Source organism: Coregonus lavaretus (genome assembly GCF_964263955.1).
Source record: "Coregonus lavaretus genome assembly, contig: HAP1_SCAFFOLD_426, whole genome shotgun sequence".
Classification (NCBI taxonomy): Eukaryota; Metazoa; Chordata; class Actinopteri; order Salmoniformes; family Salmonidae; genus Coregonus; species Coregonus lavaretus.
The window spans coordinates 18,515-30,886 of record NW_028158557.1 but is presented as its reverse complement, the minus strand read 5'-3'; positions in this window follow the sequence as shown (position 1 = coordinate 30,886).

Sequence of the window (12,372 nt, the reverse complement as noted above, 5' to 3'; positions counted from 1 at the left end):
CATTAAACACTTAGAAATGTGGCGTTTGGAATAACTTCGAAATTTGACGTTTGAGAAATATAGATGAACGTCTAATTCTGACGTGAGACTGTGAGAGCTTGTTGTCCATAGCATGGTGAAATTAAAGTGTGATATGTTGGCTATTAGCCCAACCAGATAGAGTTAGAAAGAAATGGCTGATATAACTGTCTAAGTAATAGTTTACCAAACTGTGTGATAGGCTGCAGAGGAGAGAAGAGAAGAGAAGAGAAGAGAAGAGAAGAGAAGAGAAGAGAAGAGAAGAGAAGAGAGAGAAGAGAAGAGAAGAGAAGAGAAGAGAAGAGAAGAGAAGAGAAGAGAGAAGAGAGAAGAGAAGAGAAGAGAAGAGAAGAGAAGAGAAGAGAAGAGAAGAGAAGAGAAGAGAAGAGAAGAGAAGAGAAGAGAAGAGAAGAGAATGAGAATAGGAGAGAGTGATGGAAGAGATGAGAGGGGAAACAAAAGAGGAGTGGAGGGCAGAGAGTAAGTGGTGAAAGGAAAGATGGATAAAAAAAGTGGAGAGAGTGAATGGAAAGAGGAGAGAGTGAATGGAAAGAGGAGAGTGTGAATGGAAAGAGGAGAGAGCGAATGGAAAGAGGAGAGAGCGAATGGAAAGAGAGAGAGCGAATGGAAAGAAGAGAGAGCGAATGGAAAGAGGAGAGAGCGAATGGAAAGAAGAGAGAGCGAATGGAAAGAGGAGAGAGCGAATGGAAAGAGGAGAGAGCGAATGAAAGAGGAGAGAGTGAATGGAAAGAGGAGAGAGTGAATGGAAAGAAGAGAGAGCGAATGGAAAGAAGAGAGAGCAAATGGAAAGAGGAGAGAGCGAATGGAAAGAGGAGATTGAATGGAAAGAGGAGAGAGTGAATGGAAAGAGGAGAGAGCCAACGAAGAAAGAGAGTAAAGGTTGAACTGAGAAGGAAAGGCAGAGCAGGGTTTAGAGACAGAAACAGAAGGTTAGGGATGAGACTGGAAAGAGAAGCTAGGGATGAGACTGGAAAGAGAAAGCTAGGGATGAGACTGGAAAGAGAAAGCTAGGGATGAGACTGGAAAGAGAAAGCTAGGGATGAGACTGGAAAGAGAAAGCTAGGGATGAGACTGGAAAGAGAAAGCTAGGATGAGACTGGAAAGAGAAAGCTAGGGATGACTGAAAGAGAAAGCTAGGGATGAGACTGGAAAGAGAAAGCTAGGGATGAGACTGGAAAGTGATACATTATAAGATTGAGAGAACTGAGGAAAGACAGAATCGGTTAGAGAAGAGAGAAATGGCTAAAAGAGAGGGAGTGAGCCAAGGTTGAAAAAAGACGACAGTAGACTATGGAAAAGTAGAGATGCATAATAAGGGGGAGAAAATGAAAGGAGAAGAGAGGATGATTTTAAGAAGAGGAAGTGTGCCTAAAGAGTCAGTTAAGAGAAAATAGACTATAGAAGGCTATGGAAAGAGAGAGAGGTAGAGAGAGGGAGGTAGAGAGAGGGAGGTAGAGAGAGAGAGAGAGAGAGAGAGAGGAGAGAGAGAGAGAGAGGAGAGAGAGAGAGAGAGAGAGAGAGAGAGAGAGAGAGAGAGAGAGAGAGAGAGAGAGAGAGAGAGAGAGAGAGAGAGAGAGAGAGAGAGAGAGAGAGAGAGAGAGAGAGAGAGAGAGAGAGAGAGAGAGAGAGAGAGAGAGAGAGAGAGAGAGAGAGAAATGAACTAAGAAAATAAGCTAAGCTACAATATGAGGAGGAAGAGATATTAAGAGAGGAGAGAATGAGTCAGGAACCATAGTCAGGGAACCAAAGCTATGAATACCCCCCTGAGGCATGGGGAGGAAACGCTGTCTGTGTGCATGTGTGTACGATCCAGTGTGAACACAGCTACTGTATGGACCTCATCACTGTCACAGATATACCACAAATCTTCTAACGTCACATCTCACTGTATTCCTCTGGATTAACTAACCATGAGCCATCTGCTTGCTCAGCTCAAATGTCACATGTTTGGAGGAATGTCTACACACACACACACACAGAGACATGTGTGCGCACACACGACAGTATATCATCTAATGCTTAATTAATAAGCCATTGCCCACATGCAGAGGAATCACAATGTTATGGCTAATGTTATGCAGAAGGATTTCCGTCAGTCTGAAATTGGACACAACTGATCAGTTGGTTTTGATTTCTCTTATAATCATATTAATTGATAATTAGTTAGTTATGAGAGCACATAGCTACACTATATAGAGTTTATTCAGTGATATTTAAACTTTTAGTTAATCTTCAGAAAGCCGATTCCCTCACACTCATGCATGCACACACACACACACACACACACACACACACATACACAAACACACGTCAGGCTAATGCAGACAGTGGAGAGCCCTTCAGGAGAGGAGAGATTAGAGTTCCCTGTGGTCGCCATGCAGTTAGAGATGATGGAAGTGATTAATAAAGCTGTGGTCGCCATGATGCCCTTTGAGCTGCTGAGCGCAGGCCAAACTATTTAACAGAGAGAGAAAGAGGGGAGGGAGAGAGAGAGTCAGAGAGAGAGAGAGAGAGAGAGACACAGACAGACAGACAGACAGACAGACAGACAGACAGACAGACAGACAGACAGACAGACAGACAGACAGGCAGGCAGGCAGGCAGGCAGACTGACTGACTGACTGACTGACTGACTGACTGACTGACTGACTGACTGACTGACTGACTGACTGACTGACTGACTGACTGACTGACTGACTGAAGGTGCTTTATTTTTTATTTGTTTCACTGTGACTGTCATCTGTCTTGTGATGTTGTGACATCTGTGTGACAAACCCTCTCATCTCTTCATGTTTACATGCGCTGTGTCTGACCCTGTCAAATATCATTCATAATATGACTATGATGTGCATCCCAAATGGCACCCCATTCCCTATATAGTGCACTACCTTTAACTCAAAAGTCAAAAGTAGTGTGCTATATAGGGAATAGGGTGCCATTTGGGATGCCAAACATTATTAAGATAGGACCTGATATCCTATGTAACGCCAAAATGTCAAAACTAAAGTAGCAGTGTCTTGTTTGCCAAGCTAAAGCTAAAATCCAGAACCAATTTTGTTCTCTGAGATATTTACTTAAGTCATTAACTTTCAAGTGCTTTGTTGAAGGGTATGGACCAGTCCCAAAGTCTATATCAAGACTATATAACAGTGAATCAACTACAGCTTCAGATGTGGCAGTGAATTGTAAAAATGCTGCACTCTTTTAGCTAGGAGTGTGTTTTGGCTGCGGTTGGTTCAGACACACTACTCTCCTTTCTCCTTGTCTTTTCACAGATCATATTTTAATGGAAGAGTGTGTGCAGAGTAAAACATTGATTTTACAAACCTGGGGTCGTATGAAACGTCTCAGATTAGGAGTGGTGATCTAGGATCAGGTCCCCCCTGTCCATGTGATCTAATTCATTAATGATCTTTAAGGGAAAACGGAGGCTCTTTGTGTATACAGGCCCTGATGCAGGCCAGGTGATATATAATGATCTAATTAATTAATTATCTTTAAGGTACTCCTACTCTGAGACGCTTCATACATACAGTGAGGGAAAAAAGTATTTGATCCCCTGCTGATTTTGTACGTTTGCCCACTGACAAAGACATGATCAGTCTATAATTTTAATGGTAGGTTTATTTGAACAGTGAGAGACAGAATAACAACAAAGAATCCAGAAAAACGCATGTCAAAAATGTTATAAATTGGCAATCACAGAGGTCAGACGTTTCTTGTAGTTGGCCACCAGGTTTGCACACATCTCAGGAGGGATTTTGTTCCACTCCTCTTTGCAGATCTTCTCCAAGTCATTAAGGTTTCGAGGCTGACATTTGGCAACTCGAACCTTCAGCTCCCTCCACAGATTTTCTATGGGATTAAGGTCTGGAGACTGGCTAGGCCACTCCAGGACCTTAATGTGTTTCTTCTTGAGCCACTCCCTTGTTGCCTTGGCCGTGTGTTTTGGGTCATTGTCATGCTGGAATACCCATCCACGACCCATTTTCAATGCCCTGGCTGAGGGAAGGAGGTTCTCACCCAAGATTTGACGGTACATGGCCCCGTCCATCGTCCCTTTGATGCGGTGAAGTTGTCCTGTCCCCTTAGCAGAAAAACACCCCCAAAGCATAATGTTTCCACCTCCATGTTTGACGGTGGAGATGGTGTTCTTGGGGTCATAGGCAGCATTCCTCCTCCTCCAAAAACGGCGAGTTGAGTTGATGCCAAAGAGCTCGATTTGGTCTCATCGGACCACAACACTTTCACCCAGTTCTCCTCTGAATCATTCAGATGTTCATTGGCAAACTTCAGACGGCCCTGTATATGTGCTTTCTTGAGCAGGGGGACCTTGCGGGCGCTGCAGGATTTCAGTCCTTCACGGCGTAGTGTGTTACCAATTGTTTTCTTGGTGACTATGGTCCCAGCTGCCTTGAGATCATTGACAAGATCCTCCCGTGTAGTTCTGGGCTGATTCCTCACCGTTCTCATGATCATTGCAACTCCACGAGGTGAGATCTTGCATGGAGCCCCAGGCCGAGGAAGATTGACAGTTATTTTGTGTTTCTTCCATTTGCGAATAATTGCACCAACTGTTGTGACCTTCTCACCAAGCTGTTGGCGATGGTCTTGTAGCCCATTCCAGCCTTGTGTAGGTCTACAATCTTGTCCCTGACATCCTTGGAGAGCTCTTTGGTCTTGGCCATGGTGGAGAGTTTGGAATCTGATTGATTGATTGCTTCTGTGGACAGGTGTCTTTTATACAGGTAACAAGCTGAGATTAGGAGCACTCCCTTTAAGAGTGTGCTCCTAATCTCAGCTCGTTACCTGTATAAAAGACACCTGGGAGCCAGAAATCTTTCTGATTGAGAGGGGGTCAAATACTTATTTCCCTCATTAAAATGCAAATCAATTTATAACATTTTTGACATGCGTTTTTCTGGATTTTTTTGTTGTTATTCTGTCTCTCACTGTTCAAATAAACCTACCATTAAAATTATAGACTGATCATTTCTTTGTCAGTGGGCAAATGTACAAAATCAGCAGGGGATCAAATACTTTTTTCCCTCACTGTATGTCCCCTGGTGTCTGTTCTCTTTCATTTTTCTCAGTTCAAATCATTATGGGTATGTCCCAAATGGCACCCTTTTCCCTACATAGTACACTACTTTTGACCAGAGCCCATAGTGCTTGAAAGCAGCAGTGCATTGACAGTTCACATCACTATGTGTGCATCCCAAATGGCACCCTTTTCCCTACATAGTACACTATTAGGGACCCTGCTCAACGCAGAACTACAATACACTGCGGTGCCCCTACCATGGGGACAGACACACTCCCACGTTCTTTCACTCTTTTCGCCGCCTCGGCATAAGAGGCACGCTTGACAGCTCTTACCCTGGCGATCTGTGCCTCCTTCGCACCCTTCAAATCACTATGTCTGATGAATGGATGCACACTGGGTAATTGATGTGTAAATCAGCTGGAGGTCAGCGATCAGAGTCACACACCTGGTGAAGCAGAATAGACAGCCTCGTTAACACACCAGGTGAAGCAGAATAGACAGCCTCGTTAACACACCAGGTGAAGCAGAATAGACAGCCTCGTTAACACACCAGGTGAAGCAGAATAGACAGCCTCGTTAACACACCAGGTGAAGCAGAATAGACAGCCTCGTTAACACACCAGGTGAAGCAGAATAGACAGCCTCGTTAACACACCTGGTGAAGCAGAATAGACAGCCTCGTTAAAACACCTGGTGAAGCAGAATAGACAGCCTCGTTAACACACCTGGTGAAGCAGAATAGACAGCCTCGTTAAAACACCTGGTGAAGCAGAATAGACAGCCTCGTTAACACACCTGGTGATGCAGAATAGACAGCCTCGTTAACACACCTGGTGAAGCAGAATAGACAGCCTCGTTAACACACCTGGTAAAGCAGAATAGACAGCCTCGTTAACACACCTGGTGAAGCAGAATAGACAGCCTCGTTAACACACCAGGTGAAGCAGAATAGACAGCCTCGTTAACACACCAGGTGAAGCAGAATAGACAGCCTCGTTAACACACCTGGTGAAGCAGAATAGACAGCCTCGTTAACACACCAGGTGAAGCAGAATAGACAGCCTTGTTAACACACCAGGTGAAGCAGAATAGACAGCCTCGTTAACACACCTGGTGAAGCAGAATAGACAGCCTCGTTAACACACCTGGTGAAGCAGAATAGACAGCCTCGTTAACACACCTGGTGAAGCAGAATAGACATCCTCGTTAACCATGTCATTGTTTTAGCTTTTGATCTCAGCTGTCAGCAGCGGGTTTGTTTTGGGAGCATGTGTGTGTGTGTGTGTGTGTGTGTGTGTGTGTGTGTGTGTGTGTGTGTGTGTGTGTGTGTGTGTGTGTGTGTGTGTGTGTGTGTGTGTGTGTGTGTGTGTGTGTGTGTGTGCTGTGTGTGGGTGGGTGGAGGAGCATTGAATTGGGACATGAATTACGTTACTTTTCTGTTTTAGCCGACGTGAAAGGTTGTTTTTGAAATTTCATGGAGAAATGTAATTTTGTCATGGTTCTTCTGCCACTTCATGAAAAACAAAGAGTTAATTTGTGTCAGAAATTAAGGAGCAGAAGGGTTCATGATTCCACTACTGAGTTAATTTTCTCCTGTTTGGTTATCATGTGTTTTGAAATGGACAGATAGAATATAACCTAATACGTAGCTAATCCATTTGACTGCAGTATTGAGATGAGACACAGCTTGATGGGCTGGGACGTGAACAGGGCTGTTTAGATTAGCTATATTACAAGGTATGATGAGCTCTGCCTCCTGCTCTCACACACACACACTGCTCTCTACTGACTGAGGAGAATCCGACACAAAGCATCCATTACAGAGCTATAGAAAGGTACAAACCTGAGATAAGGATGAACAAATGTAAACAGATTATACATAAACACCTTGTCTGTGGGAATAAAGACTTAAACATTGATTCAGAACTCTTGACAGTGTTCTAGTGTTCTTCTACTCTAGCCTTGACCGAGAACACATTCAGAACAATATCACGCCTGAATCTGTTTGGTCACTCTTTCTTTCTTTCCCTTCCTTTCAAGTCTCTCTATTGTACCGCCATGGCCCTCCAGCGGAACTCTGGGAGGTTTGAAACGGTTGTCTCTGTGGCGATGTAAACCGAAGTTGACGTGAGCTGCTGCTGTACGGGGAGGGATACGGACGCCCCGGGTCCCCTTGGCTCAGAATGTAGGCCAGTGGGTGAGCGAGAGGGACAGACTCGGAGCGCCATCCCCCTACACAAGGGAAAATAGTCCTAACCGTTAGAAGTAGCGTGATACGCCCTCCATCTCCGCGGTGACATATCAACATTTTACAGGACTGTTAGAGATTACCAGAGCCTGAGGCCACAAAGAGACATAGACCTTTCTGTTTTTTCTTCATTTATTTTTCCATGTTCAATTAATTCACTCACTCGCTTGCTCAATCTCTCTCCATCGCAGGGACTATAAATAACTGCTGACCTCATTATCCAGGGGTACGTCCCAAATGGCACCCTATTCCCTATATAGTGCACTACTTATGACCAGGGCCCATAGGAATGGAGGGAATACTCTTAACAATGAACCTGCTGCTTCATCCCTGTTAGTTTTCCAGCAAGTGCTGAAAGAGAAGTGCAGGCCTATCCACCTGTATTGATTCTAATTCATTTACACAGCATTTACATCAGCTACACCTTGACTGTTACAGGCAAGACCAGCGTAGACCGTTCATTTTTGGAGGACCCTACCGTCTTTCCATTTAATAACTGATAACAATAATTTGAAATATACCGGCAAACTGTAATTATCAGTATACCGTTTTTTTTTTATCACTTTGGTACTATTTTCACAAGTATGTGGTAAAATTTCACAACTCTTAGTACAAAATTCAAAGCAGATCATCAAAAAGGCTGTTTTTTCACAACTTTAAGCACATTTTCAATTAACTAAGTACAACACACCAAATCACACAGTGACTTTTTCACCAAACCTAATCAGTGTTTCATCTAGAAATACCTTTCATATAAAGTAATTGCCTTTCACAATGCAATGCTCACGATACTTTTCATCTGATTCTCTATTCATCACTTAATCCAACTGCACTTAATGGTTAATCACTTAACCGTTTGGTAAACCTATAGATTTGTAACTGGTTTGTCTACTATATATGGCTTTTGAGAACTACAGAAATAAGATGTGTGTTTGTAAAGTATAAACATCTAAATTACATGTATGATACACGATAACCCTGCTAATTGACTTCACATACTGTAGTGGTAACCACGAACGCTCAACACCCGTTGAATATGGCCGGTGTCAGTAAACGTTGGCAAAAAAACGTAATTAAATTGTTGCCAGCTGCACAGTTGCAGTCACCAATGCTCTGGATAACATAAAAACAGCCTAACCATCTCTGCTAGGGCGAATAAAATGGTCAGAGTGAGTTGTTCTCTCATTTGTGTCTGGAAGTAGCTAGCAAGCTAGCCAACGTTAGCTTGGGTGCTTGACTGCCGTTGTTAGGACAGAACGCTCGGATCAACCCTACTCCTCCACCAGAGCGTCCAGTGTGCGTTCTGAACGCTTCGAGAGCGAAACGCTCTGAATTTATGAATGGACAATCTGACAACGCTCTGAGTTTACGGGCGGGGCTATAGCTTAAGAGGGTGTGAACGATGCTGAATGGGTGTAGACAAAGAAAAGCTCTCCAGTAGGTGTATCAAAACATTTCTCAAAAGTAGGGTTACAAGTTTATCATCTTTTCAAAGCAGAATTACTTTCCCATTGTTCCTCAACTGTAGTGTATGATATGCAATTTTCTAGCTCTGAGTCTCTACTTTTATCCAATGTAAAAAACATAATTTCAAATTTTGCTACATAAGACCGATTCGAGCCGGTCGGTCACAATTGGTCACCATATACAGTGCCTTGCAAAAGTATTCATCCCCCTTGGCGTTTTTACTATTTTGTTGCATTACAACCTGTAATTTAAATGGATTGTTATTTGGATTTCATGTAATGGACATACACAAAATAGTCCAAATTGTTGAAGTGAAATTTTAAAAAATTACTTGTTTCAAAAAATTCTAAAAAATCAATAACGGAAAACTGGTGTGTGCATATGTATTTACCCCCTTTGCTATGAAGCCCCTAAATAAGATCTGGTGCAACCAATTACCTTCAGAAGTCACATAATTAGTTAAATAAAGTCCACCTGTGTGCAATCTAAGTGTCACATGATCTGTCACATGATCTCAGTATATATACACTTGCTCTGAAAGAACTGCAACACCACTAAGCAAGGGACACCACCAAGCAAGCGGCACCATGAAGACCAAGGAGCTCTCCAAACAGGTCAGGGACAAAGTTGTGGAGAAGTACAGATCAGGGTTGGGTTATAAAAAAATATAAAAAAATGGAAAGAATATGGCACCACAATAAACCTGCCAAGAGAGGGCCGCCCACCAAAACTCACGGACCAGGCAAGGAGGGCATTAATCAGAGAGGCAACAAAGAGACCAAAGATAACCCTGAAGGAGCTGCAAAGCTCCACAACGGAGATTGGAGTATCGGTCTATAGGACCACTTTAAGCCGTACACTCCACAGAGCTGGGCTTAATGGAAGAGTGGCCAGAAAAAGCCATTGCTTAAAGACAAAAATAAGCAAACACGTTTGGTGTTCGCCAAAAGGCATGTGGGAGACTCCCCAAACATATGGAAGAAGGTACTCTGGTCAGACGAGACTAAAATTGAGCTTTTTGGCCATCAAGGAAAGCGCTATGTCTGGCGCAAACCCAACACCTCTCATCACCCTGAGAACACCATCCCAACAGTGAAGCATGGTGGTGGCAGCATCATGCTGTGGGGATGTATTTCATCGGGAGGGACTGGGAAACTGGTCAGAATTGAAGGAATGATGGATGGCGCTAAATACAGGGAAATTCTTGAGGGAAACCTGTTTCAGTCTTCCAGAGATGTGAGACTGGAGCTGGATACACAGCAAGGGAGAGGAAGAAATCAAAGAGCTCTTGGACAAGGGGTCTGTCAGAGAGCTGGGCAGGGGCCCCGTCAAAGAGGTCAGAAAGCTGGGCAGGGGCCCTGTCAAAGAGGTGGACATTAGAGAGAGGGAGGCAGACGGCAGGTAACTGTTGTGTCTGATGAAGTCCGGCCCATCGTCGTTGACCATGTGGTAAACAGATTAGTTCTCCCCAATCTGAAAAGATCAATTCGATCATAACATTTCGCCAAGAAAACCAGTAAGTCTGCAGGATATGCACTATGCTTTACCATTACATTTACAGTAAATGATATATTTTAATGCATGTAAATTCACAAAACATGTTACAGTATTCTTACAGTATGATCTATTGACAGTATACTCTGATCTACCCTCAGAATTGACAGAAGACCCCATGGTGGAGGCCGTGTGCTGACCAACCAGCAGGAGTGGGCAGTGGTGGAAATGGTGAGTGCCAGGAATGACATACGGCTCTCTGAAATAAAGCAGGCCATTGAGGAGAATGATGACACCTATGCCAATGTGGCATCCATCAGCCTACCAACAATCACTCAACTTTTGAAGAGGTACCAGGTATCTATGAAGCATATTTACCTGGTGCCTTTTGAGAGAAACAACGACTGGGTGAAACAACTGCAGACCGAGTATGTTCAGATGCAGCACTATATACTGTATTACTGTTACTATGAATGCACATGCTACTTCACAATATCATATTGGAACTATACTATAAAAACAACTAACCAAAATATATTTTTAGAAGGTGATGGTGCTTGATGCTCGTGTGAACCATCACAAGTATATCTTTGTTGATGAAACGGGCTTCAACCTGGCCCTGGGCGGAACCTCATCGGCCAACGGGCGACCGTCCAAGTGCCTGGACAACATCTCCATGTGCGCAGCTATCTCTGAAGATGGTGTGGTAGGATGTAGGCCATTACTTGGATCCTACAACGCTGCACACCTCATTGTGTTTTTCAATGAAATTGAGCAGGCCTGTCAAGGTGAAGGGGTCATTGTGTGGGACAATGTCAGGTTCCACCATGCGGAGGTGGTTCAGGCATGGTTTCGGGCCCATCCACGATTCGTGACCCTATACCTGCCCCCATACTCTCCTTTCCTCAACCCTATTGAGGAATTGTTTCAGCATGGAGGTGGAAGGTGTATGATCGCCATCCCCATGAGCGTGCCAACCTCCTTCTGGCCATGGATGATGCATGCAACGACATCAATGCAGACCAATGTCAAGCTTGGTTTCACCATGCCAAAAGGTTTTTCTAACGGTGCATGAACAATGAGGACATTCACTGTGATGTGGATGGAAATGTATGGCCAAATGCTCAAGATTGGCTTGATGCTAATTAATGCGTGCTAAACTTTGTTTTATTTTCATTCTTTTAATTTGTTTACATTGTCTAATTTCTTACATTGTCTTACAGACAGTACATCTATGTTGCAATTATATCTGGATTTTTTTGTTGCATGAATGATTGTAGAGGATGTCTTTCTTATAATAAAATAATAAAATAATATGCCATTTAGCAGACGCTTTTATCCAAAGCGACTTACAGTCATGCGTGCATACATTTTTTTATGTATGGGTGGTCCCGGGGATCGAACCCACTACCTTGGCGTTACAAGCGCCGTGCTCTACCAGCTGAGCTACAGAGGACCACACTTTTTATTACACATTGGAGAGATGTTATGGAAATTATAGATTTTCTGTCATTTTGTTGGGTAATGTAAGTGTAGTGCCTAATGTGAAAACTGTGTGATCTACTGTAATTTACAGTACTGCAGCATATTACTTTCAGCACTTCTAAGGGCGATTTGAAACACATATCTTGCATTGTTTGCTATTAGATTAACTGGTAGTTAAAATCACTAAATTGAAAAGATATCTTTATGTTGTGTTTTGGTGATTAAACGAATGATCTCATTACATTTCACAATAAACTTATATTTTGAATCAATGGTTGTGTGGTGAGAGATGTTTACAATCCAAATCAATGTATAATGACAAGTTTTTAATGAAGGACTGGCTGCGTTACAAGTGTGACCAGTTTGGAGTTTTGTACTAAGAGTTGTGAAAATGTACCACATACTTGTGAAAACAGTACCAAAGCGATAAAAAGAAAACTGTAATATGATTTTACTGTGGCTGATGAAGTGTGTGTGTCTCTCTCTCTCCGTCTCTCTTTCTTGCTCTCTCTCTCTCTCTCTGTTTCCACTGAAGTGGATGTGACAGCAAAGCTTAAGGAGGATCATGCAGACCCCGGTAACATACACATAA